Source organism: Trichosurus vulpecula, chromosome 9, assembly GCF_011100635.1.
Source record: "Trichosurus vulpecula isolate mTriVul1 chromosome 9, mTriVul1.pri, whole genome shotgun sequence".
Taxonomy (NCBI): domain Eukaryota; kingdom Metazoa; phylum Chordata; class Mammalia; order Diprotodontia; family Phalangeridae; genus Trichosurus; species Trichosurus vulpecula.
In genome coordinates, this window is record NC_050581.1 from 132,240,710 (window position 1) to 132,261,303 (window position 20,594).

Sequence of the window (20,594 nt, forward strand, 5' to 3'; positions counted from 1 at the left end):
CTTAAAAAAAAAAAGGCACTTCCCTTTAAGAAGGATTTTTTTTTTAAACCATTTTCACTGGCCACAATTTCCACTATTTCTTACCTGATGCCAAACTCCCTTATTTTTCTCATTTGGAAGGTGAGCGGGTGACTTTACTCAAATGAAGGATGAAAAAAAAAAAGCCCTTACATGGCAATGTCAGGCTCAGAGTTTTGTTGCCATACTAACAACATATGTTCCTAGTACAACAAATCAAAACATTTTAAACAGTACCACTGCAGACATAAAGTGGAGCTCCCAACTGCTGAATCAGCATTTTCAGTCCCGAAGTTACTGGCAGTTTTAAAACAGCAATAAAGAAAAGGTGGGGGGTTATAACGCACATTTATTTGCAAGCATACTTTGCCAGAGTTGAATTTTTTTTTTTGGCTGGGGGTAAAGGGGGGGGAGTGGATTTTTTGGCACCTCTTACATAAGGTTTGGAACTGGGTTTGTAATAAAAATAAGACTAAAAATACATCGTAGAGGGAAGTACTCCTTTTTTATTGGTAAACTTCAGCATTCTTAGATTTCTAACCAATCTCGATGGTGTAAAAGTCACTTGCGGCTCCTCAAAGTTTAAGTTTTAAAAAAAAAAAAAGTTTGGTCAGCCACTCTCCTCCCTCTTCAAAATCTAGTTGCCATTTGCACACTCGCCGGCTAGCTCCAGCAGCCGTCAGCACACCGAATCGAGAGAGAGAAGCAGAGGGTTTGGAGACGCAATTACCGAAGGCGGTGAATTGCATCAGAAATTTCCTTCTCGAAAACAGTCAGACTCTAATCCTGCTCCCGCTGTTGGCAGTTGGAAGAGTAATGGAGCCACATCTTTGTATCTTACCTGCTCCGGCTCTAAGTGCAATTAAACTTCTTGAAAAGCCGTCCTGGGAAGATGGAGGAGGAGGGGAGGGGGGGGAGTGAGGGTTCTCAACTTTTTGAGCTTCCTTCCAAGAACTCAATTAAATACTAATACACACGCGCGCGCGCGCGCACATGCACACACACACATACACATATATCCATCTCCCCCCCACATACATGTGTGTAATACATAAGTACACGTTTCGGAATACAGAGCGGTCAGGAAAATAAATACAAATGAAAAGAATGTCACCTCCTTACCTTCCCCTCCCCCTATGCACACATACAGACACACATCTATGTAATACACATAAGCACACGGTATGAAATAGACAGCGGTGAGGACAACAAATACAGATACAAAGATGCCCCCCTCCCCTTTCCAATGGAGTGTATTCCAAGCACTGGAATCCCAGTTCTCGGGGGGCGAGGGGAAGGGGAGGGAAGAGTACCATTATACCCCAGTGGCGCCCGCCCTCACTCTTCCTTTCTCCGTAGCTCCCAGGGCTTCCCAGCCTGGCAAATCTAACCCCCCCACCCCCGCCCCGATCCCCCTTGCATTTGCTTTTTTTCTTCCTTCCCCCCCCCTCCTCTTGGGGGAAAAAGAGGGGTGCCTCACTTGTGACAAGCCCGTAGAAGAATGCGAGCAGGCTCAACACTTCCCCCAAGGGGTCAAGAGAGGAGTAGTGAGCGGCGCGGAAGGGAAGTGGGCCGGGAGGCTAGCGGGCGAGCGGGCCATGCCTCGGCCACCTCGCTGCCCAGCCGGGCCAGGCGGGGCTGCGGACCAACTTAGCCCGGATCTTGGCCCCGCGGGCGCCGAGGCGCAGCGGGCACCCCACCCCGCGGGCCCCAGCGGCTCCGGGAGCTGCCCCCAGCTCCAGCTGCACCCCCTGCCCCGTGCTTGGTCGGGGAGGGGGGGCTGGCTCCGCGCTCCTCTCCCCGCCCCTCGCCCCCCGCGCCCGCGCTGGCTCCGCGTACAAGCGGGAGGCGCAATGGGCGGCCGCCTTTCCCGGGCGGCTTCTGCCAGCTCCGGGCCGGGCCGGGCCCGGGGCCAGGCTGGGACGGAAGGGGCTGCAGAAAACAACTTTTCCTGCATTCGCCCCTCCACACACAGACAACACCAGCATCCCAAACCAGCAAGGAAAAGAACCGGCGGGTCCCAGGGAGCCTCCGGGGCGCTTGGCAATCGCCTCTCCGGGCAATCAGCCTTCCGCGGTTTCTCCACTTTCCTCCTCACCCCCCTCAAAAAAAAACTTCTGCAAGCTGGGTGAATGGGGTGAGGTCGAGGAAGGCGGGTCTACCCCGACGGGCCGGGAGCCGCTAGGAACTCCGGCTCGCTCTCTCGGGCGTGCATGCATACATGCATGCTTGCATGCCTACCTGCTGCTGGTGGTGCCGTTTGCTGCTGCCTCCTCGGGGTCGCCCCTAGGCCCCCTCCCGGCTCACAGCTGGCTCCGGGGGTCCCCCTGGTCGGAGCTTTCGCTCGACGGTCGGGTGGCGAGCTGCACCGATTCAAGGCAGAAGAAAGAGGGAAAAGCTCGGGGGGCGAGGTTGGCACTTTCGGAGCTGGAAGGCAGGACTGGATATTCCCGCAGTTGCCCAGTCGGTCCGCAGAAGACTCGCACGCCCGTGCACGTAGTCGGCAGCAAAAGGATTTTCAAGAAAACTTCTGTGGCTTCGCCTTCGCAATCGCCGCCGCCGGAGTCTCCCCCTCTCCTCCTCTCTCTCCTTCTCCCTCTTTCTCTTTCTCTCCTCCTCCCGCCGCTGGAGCTCCTGGGGATAGGGCGGCTGCCGCCGCTGCTGCCTCTGCCGCTGCCGCCGCCTGCGATTCTCCTCCTCCTCCGAGGATCGGGCTCTGGGGCTCTCACTGCGAGAGGCTCAGCTGACTCTCCAACCCAAGATCTATCACCCCCTTCCCGGGCTCCCTCACTTCCCCCACCCCCTTTAATGGGCTTTAAACCCGGCCGGCCCCGCCTTCTTCTCCTCCGCCCCCTCCTCCCAGTCCCTCCTTCCCCTCCTCCTCTTCCAACTCCTTCTCGGCCACCTCCTCCTCCTCCTCCTCCTGCTGCCGCTGCTGCTTGCTGCTGCCTCTTGCTTGCTGCTGCTGCCTCTTGCTTGCTGCTGCTGCCTCTTGCTTGCTGCTGCTGCCTCTTGCTTGCTGCTGCTGCCTCTTGCTTGCTGCTGCTGCCTCTTGCTTGCTGCTGCTGCCTCTTGCTTGCTGCTGCTGCCTCTTGCTTGCTGCTGCTACGGAGGCCGGGCTCCCAGGGAGCGTGGTGGGTTGCCTACAGCCACCGCAGATGTCTGGGGCCCCGGGGATCTGTCTGCACTGAGATGAGGAGGGACCAAAAGGCAGAGGGGAAGTCTGGTCCTTTTCACCTTTCCACCCGTGGCTTTTTGTTCGGGCACTTTTTTCATGACTAGGAAGCTAGCCCTCTATACTATGTACAAGAGTCTCAGGTCAGGCGCAGAAAGAGACATCTGTTGAAAGGTTAAAAAATAACCAGGGTTTTCTACCATCTCTTTTCTTCCAAGAACCCAAATTTGGATAGGGAAGCAGCTCCCTTCTTGTAAGCCAAAGAGAGGCAGGGCTGGAGCGCGTGAGCACAGAGGTAAAAGATGAGTGGTCCCCAGTTAACAAACTTTATTTTCCAAAACTTTATACATCATTTAATTGGAACTGTCCTCCCATAAAAGCAAGATTATATACACTGGTTAGGATCCCAGGTGAATCTATAAAAAGCCTATTTAATCCAGATTGTACCTGAGTGAGGAACTAATAGCTCTAGTTAGTTAAGCTGCACCCAAAGGGGAGGCAATGTCTGGTATGAGAAAAGGCTGGAAAAAGTTCACGGTTCTGTCTGACCTTGGGCAAGTTCCTTAGGATCGTAGGGACACAGCATTTAAAGATAGGAGGCACCCTAGAAATCAGGGGTTCTTAACCTGGGATAGATTTCAGGAGGTCCATGAATTAGGACAGGAAAAAAAATTACATCTTTATTTTTGTTAATCTCTACCCAAAATGTAGCATTTCCTTCAATTATGAATTTTAAAAATAACAACAACATTCTGAGAAAGGATCTCATCAGCCTGGCAAAAGGGCCTATGCCACAGATATAATTCATCGTGGTGTTCTGATTCCAAATCTACCACTCGTCTAAGCTCTTATTCTAGGTCTTCTCACTTTCCAGTTGAACATAAATTACTTATGGGTGGGGACTTCTCATTTTTTTTTCTTTGTAGACCCTTCACCAGAGCATTTGCCCCATGAAAATTTGTAAAAAGGGAGGTTTGGACCATTACAGTTTTAAAATATTTTAATGCCTCTATTACAATAATTAGCTCCTTTTAAATCTGGGACCCTAACCTCTACTTGGTTCCTTTCTCTTCAACTTTATGAACTTTGTTTTAGATTTTTTTTTTAAACAAAGTTCTGAGTTAAATTGAAGCTGTTCTGAGTCCCCAGTTAGGAAAATTCCCTGACACCTAGTCGGAAGTTGGGATCTCTGCCCCACCTTACATTTATATCTATCTCTAGTTGACTTCAGGCCTCTTGGTGGTAGAATCAAAATTCAGTTTACTGGGAACATTTGGGTAATGAAACAGCAGATTATATTGTAGTGTCTGTGGATAGACAGGAGGGGAAAGGGCTGACCTTTTTCTTCGGATTTCTCTCATTAATGACTCTTCTCCATATTCTCTTCTACAGCTCAGCCCTCTCTTCCCTCTTCAAAGATATACTGATTCCCTGATTCATTCTTTTGAATCCCTTCCCCAGGTTCTGAGATAGTTTCTTTCTTTTATACTAATTGCATAGAGCATGGCCCAGCCTTTCACACAAAGGCATTGCACAGGCTGTTTGTTCATACTCAGTTCCATTTGTGTTGATCAGAAAGTGTTCTCACCTAGTCAAAGAACCAGAGCCCAAATGGAGTGGTTTCGACCACACCCTTACAATAATATGAGTTTATACCTCTACGAGAAAAGGTACTTCTCTAGATCAACAACACACCAAGGTGTTTTAAATTAATGGGGAGAGAAAGGGAGAGACTGACTTGGATTCTCCTTAGACTCTATTGACTTGACTCTGGTACTGGCTGTGCATAAATTGGCTTTTTTCTAAGTTAAGTGTTCACAAGTTGGGGACAGGCTGTAAAGCTAAATTGCATATTTGTTGGCTTGCATATACTTAGACTGCCTTTGGTTTCCTCTCACTGCTGTTGGAAGTTAGCTAGACTAACACTCCCTTAACACTGGCAGATGGTAAAACAAACTTCCTTTCCACACTCACACATAGCTCTGACATGAATAGAAATGCCCTTGGATGGGAAGCTAGGGCCTTGGATCCAGATCCCTGAACCCTTCTGTCTTAACGACTACATGTGCTGTGCAGTGCATCCCTGAAGGTATACTGTTGCAAGCCTTGGGAGGGAATCGTAGTGGTGATGGGAAGAGACCCTTGGATGATAGCAGTTCAGATGTATAGAGGATATTCAGGTTTGCAAAGCCCTCTCCTCGTAGCAACACTGGGGTCTGTAGCTTGAAGACAAAGGGATAAAACTGGTTGCTGTTCAGTCATGTCCAATTCTTTGTGACCCCGTTTTGGGTTTTCTTGGCAAAGACTGGAGTGGTTTGCCACTTTCTTCTCTAGCTCGTTTTACAGATGAAAATAAGGCAAACGGGATTAAGTGACTTGCCCAGGGTCACACAGCTAGTAAATTCTGAGACCAAATTTGAACTCAAGTCTTCCTAAATCTAGGCACACAGCTTTCTGTCCGCTCTGTCACCTAGCTGCCCTGATAAAACAAGGCAGAAAGACTAAACCAGAGACTGAGTTGAAGCTCTAGCTTTGGCACTAACAACTATGTGACTGGAAGAATCAGTTTACTTCTTTGAACATCCATTTCCTCATCTGTAGAATGAGGGGTGAGAACTGGGTAAGGGGCAAGGTGGACAAGACTAAAGCAGCTGCAAAACTTATGGGAGTAGGGACAGATTAAAATGTAATTGGAAAATATTTAACAAAACAAAGATATAATAGGAGATAGACAATGTTAATTTGTGTTTTTCTAAGTCAATATGTAACCCTCTCTCTCTATTTGAATTTGACTCTACTGTACTAGATGACTTCTAAGGCCCCTTCCAGCACTGACGACTATGAATTTAAAACCTATAGGAGGACAAGAAGCTTTGCAATAACTAAAAGTTTGATACTGGGCCTCTAACCTACCATCCTTCAATTCTAGAACAATGCTAACGCTTCCAACCAGCAACCTAAACATGTCCAAGACATGTGGCAAGAGCCATATAGAGAGGTCTGAAAGTCTAGGTTTGAAAGATTACTCATGGTCAAGAAAGGATTCAAACTGTGGTTTTCATGTGTTTTCACAGGATTCTCAAGAATTGGGTTTTAGTCCCTGCTGCATCAATTAACAGCTATGAAAATGTGGACAAGTCTCATTTATGTCTTTTATAAAAATGGATCACATGATCCCTAAGGCCCCTTCCAGCTTAAAAATTCTAAGAGCCAGGTTCTAGTCCAGGCTCTTCTATTAGCTGAGGTTACTACCTTGGACAAGGCAATTAAAGCCAATGTACTTTGGTTTTCTTATCTGAAGAATGGGAAGACTCCTTCCCTAACAGTAGCTTAAGTTTGTGGTTAGGACAGAATGAGAAGAATATCCCCTGGATTCAACCATCTACAAGGATCTAGCCAGTATAGGCATTTTGCCACCTACCTTGCTGCTAGCCCCCTTTTACTCCCTGCAGAGAACAATATTACTGTTGCTACTGCGAATTATTTGACAATTTGTTGCACTAAGGTGCTACTTGCAATCCCTGCCCAGACCAGAGTTCCCTCCCAGATATGTGTTAGTAGGATATAGGCACCTTGAGGACAGATGAGCTTCTTGAAGAACAGGGACTATTTTTTGCCTCTTTTTGTATCCCCATCACTTAGCACGGTGACTGCCATATGTCAGGTGCTTAATAAATTTTATTGACTGTCTCACTTTTATGTTTGTTCTTAGAAGTACCTGGCACATAGTTGGTGCTTTATAAATATTTGTTCATTGACTAATCAAGACATAAAGGACCTATAATTCAGTCCTTCCACTAATACAGATTGCAACCCCTCCACCCCCACACACAGTAGTTAGTAGATGACCCTACTGAATGACTTTTTCCAAAAAAAAAATCACCCCGAAGCCAACCTGATGATGAACCCATCTTTCATATGTTGCCCTCTACTGGCATAATCTTTAATAAGAGAAGTTCACACTTACATGGTGCTTTCAGATTGTACAAAGTGCTTCAGATAGATTATCTCAGTTATTCCAAAAACCTCATGAGATTCGTAACCGCAAAAATTCTTATCCCTGTCTAACTGAGACTCAGAGAGGGGATGAATCCAGACCAGACTTGTATATAGCTAGGAAGTCTTAAAGGTGGGATTCTTATGACTTGCGAATCCAACACTTGTTCTACTACACCACTCTGGTCACTTCCCAGCCTTGAGGAGGAATTGGAGAATGATGCTGATGGGCATGATAATATAGAGTATATGATAGACCACAGTGAGGTGCTGGATTTGAAGTCAGAGTGCATGAGCTTCAGTCCAAACTGCTTGTGCAGCCTTGGATAAGTCACTTAGCTTCCTCATCCACAAAACGAGGGGGTCAGCATGAGCCCAGAGGACCAGCGATGAATGCTACCCACCTCCTGACAGTGAGGTGATTGACTCTACGTAGAATGAAACCCACATTTCAGACACGGCCAGTGAAGGAAGTTTCTTTGTCTGACTGTGCATACTTTTTATCAGGGCTTTGTTTTCCTTTTCTTTGTAGAGGAAGGAAAAAAAAAATGCTTGCTAATTTAAAAAAAATTAAATGAGAGAAGATTGGACTAGGTGATTCAGCTCCAAAGCCAGTAATGTATGTCTAGAAGTAAAATGTATTGTCCAAATGCAAGGCATTTCATGGATCTGGTAATGCTCAAGCCTGGTTACACAAATCGTAACATGAAGATGTGGCGGTACCTCTGAACCTTTTACTTTCTCTGTCTTCATGGTGAAAATCAAACATCTCCCAGCTTAGGCTCCCATGCTTTGAGAAGCTACACTGTCTTAACACTCTGGCATAGAACTAGACCTGCTGTTTTCTTGCCATGCTCACCGTCTGCCAAAAGGCTCCCTTTATGAAAAGTTCCCAAGGAAAGAGAGCAGAGAGCTACACCCCTCTCCCCCACTCCCCACCTCCAGTCCATCACTCCTCCGTACCTTTGGGTCCAGTGTATCCCCAGAGAGCCACCTAGTGGAAGGGGAAGGAACTACAGAGACTCCTTTGCATATCCCAAAGTTTTCTAAGACATTTAATTTCCTAAGATAATAGATTTGACACTGGAAGGGATCCTTGAGGTTATGCAATCCAGCATTCATTTTACAGATGAGGAAACCAAGGCTTAGAGAAGGAAAGTGACTTGAAGGTCACAGTGAGGGTTAGGACTTGAATTCAGGTCCTTTGACTCTAAATCCAGCATTCATTCCTGTGAACCATTACTGAATAATGTCAGAAGACTGTAGCCCCCCAAATAGTGACTTTCTTACTCTGCAAAGCCCCTACTTTTTTCCCCAAGTTTTATAATGGGTGACAACAGGAGAGAAATGAAAGAAAACCTGCCCTTCCTGCAAAAACTCTTGGGCCTATATGTTAATGACAAGGGGGGGAAACCCTCTTGTTGAAAAAAAAAATAGCTTACAAACAGAATATGGCATTGGAACTATGATCCTGGAATTGACCTATTAACTCCTTCACTCTGTCTGGCCCTGACATTGGGTAGTTCTGTTTCTAAAATAATCAAAGCACCTGTCAGCCATTTTTTACTTTTTTTTTTTTAACTTTCTATTCTGTTAACTCAGAGGCAGCTTTGTGTTTTGGATAGAGGGCCTGCCTTGGAATTAGGGAGGCCTGGGTTCCTTGGAGTCCAGCTTCTGACTCATATAAACCATGTGAATAAATTTGATTCTCCATGGCCAAGAAAACTCTCTAAATAATCACTCAATAAACATATTTATTAAGTGTCTTATGTGCCAGCACTGGGCTGGGGCAGAGGATGCCAAGGCAAAAATGAGATATCCTCTGCCCTCAGGGAGCGTACATCCATCCTTTAGGAAGACTAAATTATAGATCAATTATTCCTCTGCATCAGTGGTGAGAGTTCCCATACTGGGTATGCTGTATCTCAGTAAAAGTCCCATGCTCAGACTAAAATTTACAAACAACAGCAATGTACTAGCATCTAATAAATTTAATTTGAGGATCTATTTCCAACAAAAGAAACAGATGGAGTATGACTTGTAAGCCTGGAAGACCTCGGGTCAGGTCCTGCCTCTAACACGTACTGGCTCCGTGATCCTCAAAAGTTATTTTAACCTCTCAGAGTTCCAGGCAACTCTCTGAGTGAAGATTTAAGAGAAAATGTAGACCTATATTAGTAGCGGGTGTTTCCTCACCCAGGAGTCCCATAGACTAATGAAATCACAGGTCCAATAACTGTCTTATTTCCATTCTTTCACAGCCTTTAAAACCAAAGATATAGAAGCAGTAGAAGAATCCAAAATAAGTAACTAAGGTGATTAAATATCATAGCTACAATTATTTAGAGGCATTTATTGAGCTAGCAAAGATTTTACTTCAGCCTCATTCCAAGGACAGCCTTGCTTGAGCCAGCCTCCCCGCCACTTGTCACTTTGCCAATTGTTGCTCCAAAGAATCTGCTTAAAAGTTCATTTTTAAGTTGTTACACCGGTACATTCTTCAGTTGGTCAGCACACAAAACCAGGGAGGGTGAATCTGACTGTCCTCAGAGTGACGTTTTACAGAAAATAGAACCCACCCTGGAGCCAAATCTGCTGATGGATGCCTGAAACACTACTCAGGACAATGAAAAACAAAGTCCATTTGGAGAGCAGTTGAGCGAATGTTTGTGCTCATTATATCAAACAATGCTTCTGCTGGCCAAGTATGGATATTTTTAATTGCTTGGTGGTGGATTTATTCATCATAAATGTGCAAGGGCAATGGCCTGTTCCTTTTTATAAGTAAAGATACATTGAAAAGAAGTGTTTGCTGTGTTATCATGCTTTACTTGCCTTTCCCCTGACAATGTGTATATACACACACACACTCACATATAGATGTATACACACATATGTATACATGTGTGTGCACACAGGGATCAGATCTGTATGCAGATGAATGAATGAACATTTCTTCTGCACCTACAATGTTCCAGGTGTTGTGTAGGCCCTGGAGCTAGAAATACAAAGATAAGAAAATCCCTGCCTTCAAGGAAATTACATCCTAATGGGGAAATCATATATACAAGGGAGTGGTGGCCCCACGGGAAAGAATTTTGGTCTGAGACATAGGAATGACCAGTAAAGCCATCAGGCAGTCTATTATCACCACATTTTGGAAGGAATGGAAGCGTTACTTTGATTACCTCTCCAGAAGCAAGCAGTAGAAGGAGACTGCTCATTCGAAAGGTTTGCATGCTATTTCATTAATGATGGCAAGATATCCAAGGGAGATGCATGGTCTGAGGTGGATTTGGTGAGTTGGCACTCTCTGCCTTATCAGTAAGTAGGACAGACGGCTCAGCCCCATAGAAAAGTTCCAAAGCTAAGTGGATTAACTCTTCCAGCCCATAGTTTCTGGAGGTATGGCCCTGGGAGGTTACAGTTCCAGGTGGAGAGAGGCAAGACAGATGGCAAGATGTCCTCGGTGGACAAATATACACATGCATGCAGTAACATCTCATTTATCCAGTGTCAGGGAACAAGCTGTTCTCCATAATAATAACTGGCATTTATTCAGCACTTTAAGGCTAGCAAAGCACTTTACATACATTATCTTCTTTGGTGAGGTAAGCACCACAGCCTTTGTTATCTCCCTTTTACATATGAGCAAACATGCTCTGAGGGGTTAAGTGATTTGTCAAAGGTCACATTGGAGGTGAACTTCCAGCCCTCTTTCTACTTCTAAATCCATATAATGAATTTACCAATTAATTGGTGGTTGCCCCTTTAGGTATCAAAGCTTTTTAAGTTTATTTTTGTTTTTAACCATTTCTAACGGTTTTCTTTTTAATATCCAAAAGTCACAAAGCTTTGGGCTGACTGGTGGAAAAAAAATCAAAGGCCACAAAATCAAAAGTCTAATGCATTCAGCCCCAGGGCCTACAAGTTGCCTTGTTGCCTTATGATAATGGGTTATCTAGCTCTGGAGCCTGCATTTGCCTCTTATCAGAACTTTTAAAGGAGTTTATTTTTATGGACCAAATATGAAGAATGATTATAAGATGATGCCATTGGTTTGGCTTTTTTTCTTCTTTTTATAAATATATCCCAACTTATAACCTCAGAGGATTTAAAGCAGTATAGTAGTTTAAAATGAGCTGTGGGTATGGAGAAGCACAGAAGCTGGGTTCTAATCTTCTGTGTACCACCAGTATGACATTGGACAAATTATTTAATCTCTCTAGATCTCATCTATAAAATGAAGGGGTTATACTAGATGGTTTTGTGCCAGATTGATAATTCTAATCATTTTACAGATAAGGAAACTGAGGGTCAGAGAAGTTAAGTTACTAGCCCATGGTCATACAGCTAATATGTGTTAGAGACTCAAGCCCAAGCCAGCCTCATTCCAAATTCATCACTCTATTAATTTTGTCATGGGGTCCCTTAGAGCTAGTTTTACAAGCCACACAAGAAAATCAGCCTCATTACTTCCTAATCACAAGACGATTTCCCTTTCCCACCTTTTTCTTTCTCCTTCCCTATTTTGGCTCCACTCCCTCTACACCTTTCTTGTACTATTCAACCTCAGGATAGAACTGTGCTAATTCTGGCCTGGAGCTGAGACCCTGGGGAAAGAGACTATGGGGGTCATATGGAGACTGGGAGCCCCTGGGAACCCTTATCCAGAACTCGTATGGAAGTAGATTGACTGACTGAGGGGAGTAAGTTTGCACAGCTGGAAGTTTCTTGTCATAAGTGCTACAAAAGTCATAAATGAGTGTGATTAGCTGGGCATCATAAAAGTAAATCATCAGAAAGTGAACTGTACATACACACACACAGAGCCTCACACACAATTATGGGGCTCATCTGCCTGTTGCTCAGTTAAAAACATTTTCAAGACCAAGTGAATGGCTCTGTGAGTAGAGCCAACTACACCGCCCTAATTCTGGGCTCTGAAGTCCAGGGAAAAATTTCCTAAAGGTTGTCCAAAAGCAATTAAGTTGTGTTTAAATATGGAGTTAATTCTGATTACAAAGAATGTCCTGTGGTATCATTTGATGCCTGTCATTGAGGGTATGCACCTGGCTCCTGGGTGTTTGTGTTAGAATTTGTTGAGTGGAATATTGAGTAGGTATTGAATATACTGTGAGTGAGAAGAAGAGAGAGAGCAGCAGGTTAGATTTAGCAATGACTGAGTCAATCTTGATCCGAGAGGACAGATATTAGAATATACTTCTGTCTTTCCAACGGAGACCTGGGGGAATACAGGGGCAAAATATAGCATATACTGACAAGGAGGTTACTATATTGATGATTTTTTTGCCTAACTCTTTTTCTTTCTTACAAAGGAAGGTCCTATGGCGGGGATAGGAAGGATATTTTTGGAAATAATTATGATGTAAAAACAAAAGTCAACTATGAAACCTTTACCTAAAAAATTATTAAGTTAATGTGGGAGTAAGGGAATGTTTGGATGTGCAGGCCCAGAAGTGACTCTGGATTCAGGAGTGAGTGAGAAAGTGTCAGTCAAAATGAGGGGTACAATGGCTTGATTTTTGGCAGCATAAAGAGGTACAGGAACCAGGAAGAGGCTGGTATGCCCTGCTAATGAATCAGTTCCTGAGACTGCATTTCTGGGACTTAGCACAGTACCTGGCACACTGTGAACACTTAATAAATATTGATTGATTGATTGATCAGGACCCAGCTAGAGTGCAGTGGATAGAGCACTAGGTTTGGATTCTGTAAGACTTGAGTTCAAATCCTGCCTCAGATACTTCCTGTGTGACCCTGGGTAAGTTACTGAACCTCTGCCTCAGTTTGTTGTTGTTGTCTTTTCAGTCATGTCCAACTCTCCCTGACCCCATTTGGAGTCCTCTTGGCAAAGATACTAGAGTAGTTTGCAGTTTCTTTCTTCAGCTTATTGTACAGATGAGGAACTAAGGCAAACAGGGTTAAATAACTTGCCCATGGTCACACAGCTTCTAAGTATCTGAGGACAAATTTGAACTCAGATCCTCCTGACTTCAGAGCCCAGTGCTCTATTCACTGTGCCACCTAGCTGCCCCTGCCCTGGTTTACTCAGCTGGAAAAACTAGAAATAATAAAAGCACCTATCTCACAGGCTTGTTGTGAAGATCAGATGAAATAATAAAGTGCTTAGAAGAGTGCATAGCATGTAGTGTTGTTGTTCAGTCATGTCTGACTCTTTATGATCCCATGGACCATAGCATGCCAGGTCCTTCCATGCTCCACTATCTTCCAAAGTCTATTCAAGTTCATGTTGGTTGTTTCCATGACACCATCTATCCATCTCATCCTCTGTCATCCCTTTCCTTTGCCTTCAGTCTTCCCCAGTCTTTTCCAATGAGTCGTGTCTTCTCATTAGGTGGCAAAAGTATTTAAGCTTCAGCTTCAGTATTTGACCTTCACGTGAATAGCCTGAATTAATTTAAGTATTGACTGATTTGATTTCCTTGCTACCCAAGGGACTTTCAAAAGTCTTCAGGACCACAATTCAATAGCCTCAATTCTGTGGCGTTTAGCTTTCCTTTATAGTTCAACTCCTGCAGCCATACATTACTACTGAAAAAGCCATAACTTTGACTAGATGGACCCTTGTCAGCAAGGTGATGTCTCTGCTTTTTAGTATGCTGTCCAGATTTGCCATGGCTTTCCTTCTAAGGAACAAGTGTCTTTTAATTTCATGGCTGCAGCCTCTGTCTGTAGTAATCTTTGAGTCCAAGAATATAAAATCTGACACTGCTTCCATTTCTTCTCCTTCTATTTGCCAGGAAGTAATGGGACCAGTTACCAAGATCTTAGTTGTTTTTTTTTTTTTATGTTAAGCCTCAAGCCAGCTTTTACACTCTCCTCTTTCACCCTCATCAAGAGGCTTCTTATTCTTAATTGCTCTTCATTCTCTGCCATGAGAATGGTGTGTCTGCATAACTGAGATTGCTGATATTTCTCCCGGCAACCTTAATTCCAGCTTTTGATTCATCCAGCCTGGCATTTTGCATGACATACTTTGCATATAAGTTAAATAAATAAGGTGACAGTATACAGCCTTATCATACTCCTTTTCCAATCTTAAACCAATCAGTTGGTCCATGTTCAGTTCTAACTGTTGCTTCTTGACCCAATTACAGGTTGCTGGGGAGACAAGGAGGATGATCTGGTACTCCCATCTCTTTGAGGAGTTGCTATATTTTGTGGTGATTCACAGTCAAAGGCTTCAGTGTAGCCAATGCAACAGAAGTAGATGTTTTTCTGGAACTCCCTTGCCTTCTCCAGAAACCAATGAATATTGGCAATTTGGTCTCTAGTTCCTCTGCCTCTTTGAAAACTAGCCTGTTCTTCTGGTAATTCTCGGTTCACATGTTGCTAAAGCCTAACTTGCAGAATCTTAAGCAATCACCTATGATAAATGTAACATCTTTTTTTGGTGTTATTTCTAGAAGATATTGTAGGCCTTTAGAACTTTGGAAGATATTGTAGGTCTTTAGAAATTATCAACTTTGACCTCTTCAGCATCAGTGGTTGGAGCATAGACTTGTATTCCTATGGTGTTGAATGGTTTGCCTTGGATTTGAACAGATATTCTGTCATTTTAGAGATTATACCCCAGTACTTCTTTTCTCACCCTTTGAGGCCTACTCCATTTTTTTCTAGTGGATTCTTACCCACAGTAGTCTATGTAGTGATTACCTGAATTAAATTCACCCATTCCCATCCATTTAAGTTTACTGACACCCAAGATGTCTATGTTTAATCTTTCCACCTCCTGTTGTCCAGCTTACTTTGTTCCGTCGATCTTACATTCCGGGTTCCTATGCAACATTGATCTTTACAGGATCGGACTTTCCTTTAGTCACCAGATGCATCTACAACTGAGCCTCCTTTCAGCTTTGGCCCAACTGCTACATTAGTACTGGAGCTAATTGTAGTTGTCCTCCACTCTTGCCCAGTAATGTATTGGATACCTTCCAACCTGAGGAGCTCTTCTGATGTCATCTCTTTTACCATTTTAGTTTTGTCCATGGGGTGTTCTTGGCAAAGATACTGGAGTGGTTCACCATTTATGTCTCCAGTGGATCACCTTTTGTCAGAAATGTCTCCACTATGACCTATCTATCTTGAGTAACCCTGTATGGTATAGATCGTAGTTTCTGCCACAACAAGATGGTGATGGGGAGGGGAGATAGAACATAATAGGCACTTAATAAATGCCTATTCCATTTCTTTCCCAGTATTCTCCTATATTGTAGGATCTTCTGTTTTTTGATCAGCAATAAGGAGGAGACACCCCTCATAAGTGTAAAATCTCAATGTCAGGGTTCACAGTACCCAGTATCTTCTGTTTGGAAGAAGGAAGGGAGAGAGGTTATTTCTAACTTAGAATGTACTCAGCTGCATACCTCTTCCTCTTTCAACTCTTTAGTTTCATGAAACCTTTCCTTATTTCTCAGCTACTAGTTCCTCCCCCATTACTTACATTTATTTCATACATATTTTAAACAATTATTTATGTACATGTCTTCCCAGCAGAAAATAAGATCTTTAAAGGGAGGGACTATCTTTGTATCCTCAGTGCCTAAAACACAGTTGGTGCTTGATAAGTGCTTGTGCAATGAATGAATGGGCCGCTATGTGGCACATTATTGGGCTTAGAATCAAGAAGACCTGAGTTCAAATTTGACTTCAGATGCTTACTAGCTGTATAACTCTGGGCAAGTCACGTAATCCTGTTTGCCTCAGTTTTCTCATCTGTAAAATGAGCTGGAGAAGGAAATGGCAAATCACTACATTATCTCTGTCAAGAAAACCCTCAGTGTGGTCACAAAGAGTCAGATGTGGCTGAATAACAACATTGAATGAATTGATAGGTGGATTTCATATAGCATAAAATTTTATGAGGATTTTATAAATACTATTTTATAAGGATTTTACACAGTATAAAATTGATAGGAGGATTTTATCTGGTATAAAAATGAAAGCTTTCCTGATATGCAGCTAGATCCCACCCAAATCAACCCTATTGGTGTTATCAAAAACTGTAACACTCATTAAGGGTCTACAGTGTTCCTAGGGTATAGGCCTAGTTCTTGGAGGTGATACAAAGATAAATAAGACAGCTCTGAAGGAGCTTATTTAGTAGGGATGATGAGATATGTACACAGATAACTAATGCAGACTAAAATGTGTAAAGTGCTGGGAAACCAAAGTGCTGGGAGATCAGATGAGACAGAGATCACTTTGAGCAGATAAACTATGAAGAAGTGCCTACCATAGGGAAATAAATACAAGTTGAGGGAATTGAGGGCTTTTTTCCTCCCATGATGCAAAGTTACTCAGTCAGCATAGCTCTTGCTGGGATGTAGCAGGACCAGGGTGGGGCAGCCACCTTAACCAGACTCTGCTAGGCTCTTTTCCTTCCTCCTACTGGACAAATAGGAAAACTAGTGATGCATATTCCTACTGCTTCTCTCTTTTCTACGAGGACTATGACTAATAAAACTATAATTGTTCTGACATGATTTGGGCTTTTAAAGTCATGTTGTTTTATGACTGTGTATCTCATGCCCAGCTAAATATTTGCACACCAACAATAATGAAGAGAAGTACAGAGTCATTTTTCTCATGGAAAGTGGAAAGAGCTCAAGGCTAGAATGTTCAAAATCATAGGATCAATTCAATTCATAGGAAACTAGGATTTAGAGGTGGAAGGGACCTTATAGATCTTCTAGTCCAGGGGTGGGGTAACCTTTGGTCTCGAGGGCACATGTGGCCCTCTAGGTCCTTGAGTGTGGCCTTTCAACTAAGTCCAAGTTTTACAGAACAAATCCTTTTCTTAAGGGGATTCATTCTGTGAAGTTTGGATTCAGTCAAAGGGCCACACTTGAGGACCTGGCTGGCCACAGGTGCCCTCAAGACCACAGGTTCCCCACCCCTGAATTCTAGTCCAGCTCTTTCATCTTACTGATAAGGAAATTGAGTCCATAGAACTAATGACTTGCCCAATGTCACACAGCTAGCTCGTGGCAAAGCCAGCACTAGACCTGGGATGTCTTGTCTCTTGCTCTAGTAAAGTGTACCCCCAGCATTCAGAAATGTGCCTAGCTTTTCAGTTGTGTCTGACTCTACACAACTCTGTTTGGAGTTTTCTTGGCAAAAGACACTGGAGTGGTTTACTATTTTCTTCTCCAGCTCATTTTACAGATGAGGAAATCAAGGCAAACAAGGTTAAGTGATTTGCCCAAGGTCCCATAGCTAGTAAGCATCTGAGGCTGGATGTGAACTCAGGTCTTCCTGACTCCCGTTCTGATGTTCTATCCATCGTGCCACCTACCTGCCTTTTTGTATTCCTGGCACTTAGCAAAGTACCTGGTATATAGTAGGCACTTAATAAATGTTTGTCGATCCATTGACTCTGTACACAGGTAAGTAAACTGAAGATAACTGGAGAAGGAAAAGAGGGCTAAGAACTAAATGGTGGTGGTAGTATCACAGTCAGGAAAGGCTTTATTTAATGGAGGAATACCTCAGTTGAGCTTTCCTGATTCTTAAAGGGAGCTAGGAATAGGAAGTAGACCTGGTATAAGTAAGCACTTAATAAATGTTGATCCATTGAATCTGTACACAAGTAAGTAAACTGAAGATAACTGGAGAAGCAAAAGAGTGCTAAGAGCTAAAAGGTGGTGGTGGTATCACAGTAAGGAAAGGCTTTACTTAATGGAGGAATACCTCAGTTGAGCTTTTCTGATTCTTAATGGGAGCTAGGAATAGGAAGTAGACCTGGTATAGGGAATCCAAATGAAGAAATGCCTTCTGTTAATGCCAAGTCAGTACCTTCTCTGCAACTTCTAGTCTTAAAGAGACACCTAGAACAAAAGAGGTTAAGTGATTTGCCCAGGGTCACACAGCCAATGTATATGAGAAGCAAAACTTGAACACAGGTCTTCCTAGCTCCTAGGCCAGCTCACTATGCACTTCTCCATGATGCCTCCTGAAGGGAGCTGGACACTCTAAAAATTTTAAGAAAAAAAAAAGTAAAAGAATGTTGAAAATTTTGAACTAATTCTACTGTTCTGAGAGCTGTAAAAAAGAGACTAAAATTTTATTTTACATATAATGATTGTTAACAGCCCAGTGCCTGGCACATAGTAGGAGTTCAACAAATGTTTGTCAATAGACGAATACTGGGTACAACAACAAAAACTGAACTTCAGATATTCAATGCAGAATATATTGTCACATCACAGAAATGACTATAGATTCATCTCCCATCGCTGCGGCAAGGAATTGTTAATGTGGAAAAGATGAGGGCTAGAGTTACATTTAATACAAAACAAGGTCAAATGAAGAACACAGCTGGGAAGTTCATGAGGTACTCTGACACTGGAAATCAGAGCCGTAACTAGGGTGGGGCAATCAAAGTTTTGCCTCAGGGCACCAAATTCAGAGGCTCCTGACAGTGCTTGGAGTCCTCCAGATGCTAGAAGCAACAGAGCTTAGCAGCCACTTAGCAGGAATAATTAGTTAAAATAAGAAACCATCAAGTGGCACACGTGATGTAAGCTTCTCCCATATCCTACCCTATTCTTTTCCCTGCTCCTTCCGTATCTAGGGCAGCCTCCCCCACCCCTTCAGGAGCCTCTTGCTGGTGTTCCAAGGACTCTCTCTTTCTCAACTGGTCCCATCAACTGAGGGAGCATTTTGTGTTGCTTGCCAGGAACTTAATTTGTGGCACCTGCCCCAGATGGAAACCTTGCTAGGCACAGCTCTGCTTAGAAGTGCTGTGCTTCAGATAAGTCACAGTTTGAATACCTGATAGTGGGTAGGAGTACAGTGGTGGCAGTAGCTGGTCCTCAGATAGCCAAAGAAATCACCTAGTAAAGTCAGACTTTGGTTATTTGTCAGCAAGGGATTTCATATCTCCCTTGGGGGAGATTGTGAAGAAGGCTGTCAATCAAACAATCGCTTAATCAGCAAGCACTTATTAAATGCCTACTGTGTCCCAGGCACTTTGCTAGGTGGTGGGGATACAAATACAAAGAAGGAAACTCAATCTCTACTTGCAAAGAGCTTAGAAGTACATCTGTAAGTACGGTCAGAATAAATGGTGTTCCTCCTTCATTTTCAAAGAGGACCAGTGACATATCTTATTAAGCATGAATTGGATTTAAGTGAGGCAGAGTTGCACAAAGTCATCAGCCTCTCTCTTTCAGAGTCATCAAAGTCCAGTGGCAAGACAAAAGTCAAGATGACTTCATTGGCTGGGATAGAGTGGATGACCTTGGCATCTTTGATATCTGACTAAGCTTTAAGTGCTCCACAGAGCCAGTCTGGCCATTGGAACGAATTGTTCTCACTCACTCATTCTATCAGTGGTAATATCCACATGCTTGGGGTAGACATCCACCCAATTTACAACAGGTTTAAGGCCTATTGGTTACCCTTAACCTGGTTTAGCCCATCTGCCAAGATGGTTTTACCAGGGCATGGCTGCTGCTCATGCTATCGCTTCTTGGAGCCACAGGTGAGAGTTGAGTGACAGGGGGACACCAAAGGCGGATGAGCAGCCCTAAAAAGGGCTAGGCAAGCCCTCAACACCTGTGGTGTCAGCCCTAGCAGTTGGGGGGATCAGGAAAGACTTCATGTAGAAGGTGGTGCTTGAGATAAGCTTTGAAGGAAACTAGGGATTCTAAGTGGCAAAGATGAGTGAGGAGTGATACCTCCCAGCCTTGAGGGACAGCCAGTACAAAGTCAAGCAGTTGGAAGATGGAGTGACCTGTGAGGGACAGAGAGAAAACCAGCTCGGTTGTATTACAGGATGCGCCAGAGGGAGGAAAGAAAGTTAGGCTGGGGCCAAATTGTGAAGGGGTTTAAAAATAAAACAGATGAGTTTCTATCTTATCCTAGAAGCAATGGAAGGCTGCAGTTGATTGAGTGAGGGATTTACATGGTCAGATCTGTACTTACGGAAAATCATTTTAGTAGCACTTTGTAGGATGAACTTGAGAAGGGAGAGAATATTACCTTTTGTGTTCCTACAGCTAATTAATATAGAGGTTAAAAAAACCCATCATGTGCTGCTAATGAAGAGGGGGGGAAGAACAAGCTTCAATAATAAACATTAGGCTGTACCCTTCCTAACTACTCTCCTTTAAGATATTTTATTGATCATTGTATATTACAATATTGCCCCCTTCCCCACCCCCACTCCCCACTGCCCCACTTAAAATAAGGATAATTTACCTAACATTTGCATCCTCATTCAGAGGTATCCAAGTAATGTTTTATTTGAAATGACTTTTGGAATGCCAACCTAAATGGAATTTCTGGATGTTTAGTACTTTGTCTAAGTAACTAATTTCAGGAGCTGGGCCTGACATCGCCAGTCATCCTGACC

The 20,594-nt window shown here is 43.6% G+C and overlaps 1 protein-coding gene and 1 pseudogene across 2 annotated transcripts in view; one reads left to right on the plus strand and one right to left on the minus strand.

Annotated features, from left to right (window-relative positions):
• The window catches only part of GRB10 (growth factor receptor bound protein 10), a 278,478-nt gene extending 275,671 nt beyond the window's left edge, over positions 1–2,807 (minus strand). The window contains exon 1 of one of the 2 annotated variants that reach the window (XM_036737462.1): positions 2,260–2,807. The gene's annotated coding sequence lies outside the window, so the exon portion shown is untranslated. The remainder of the gene's footprint in view (positions 1–2,259) is intronic. The other variant, XM_036737459.1, reaches the window with a different exon arrangement.
• LOC118832248 overlaps positions 2,232–20,594 on the plus strand; it is a 107,498-nt pseudogene continuing 89,135 nt past the window's right edge.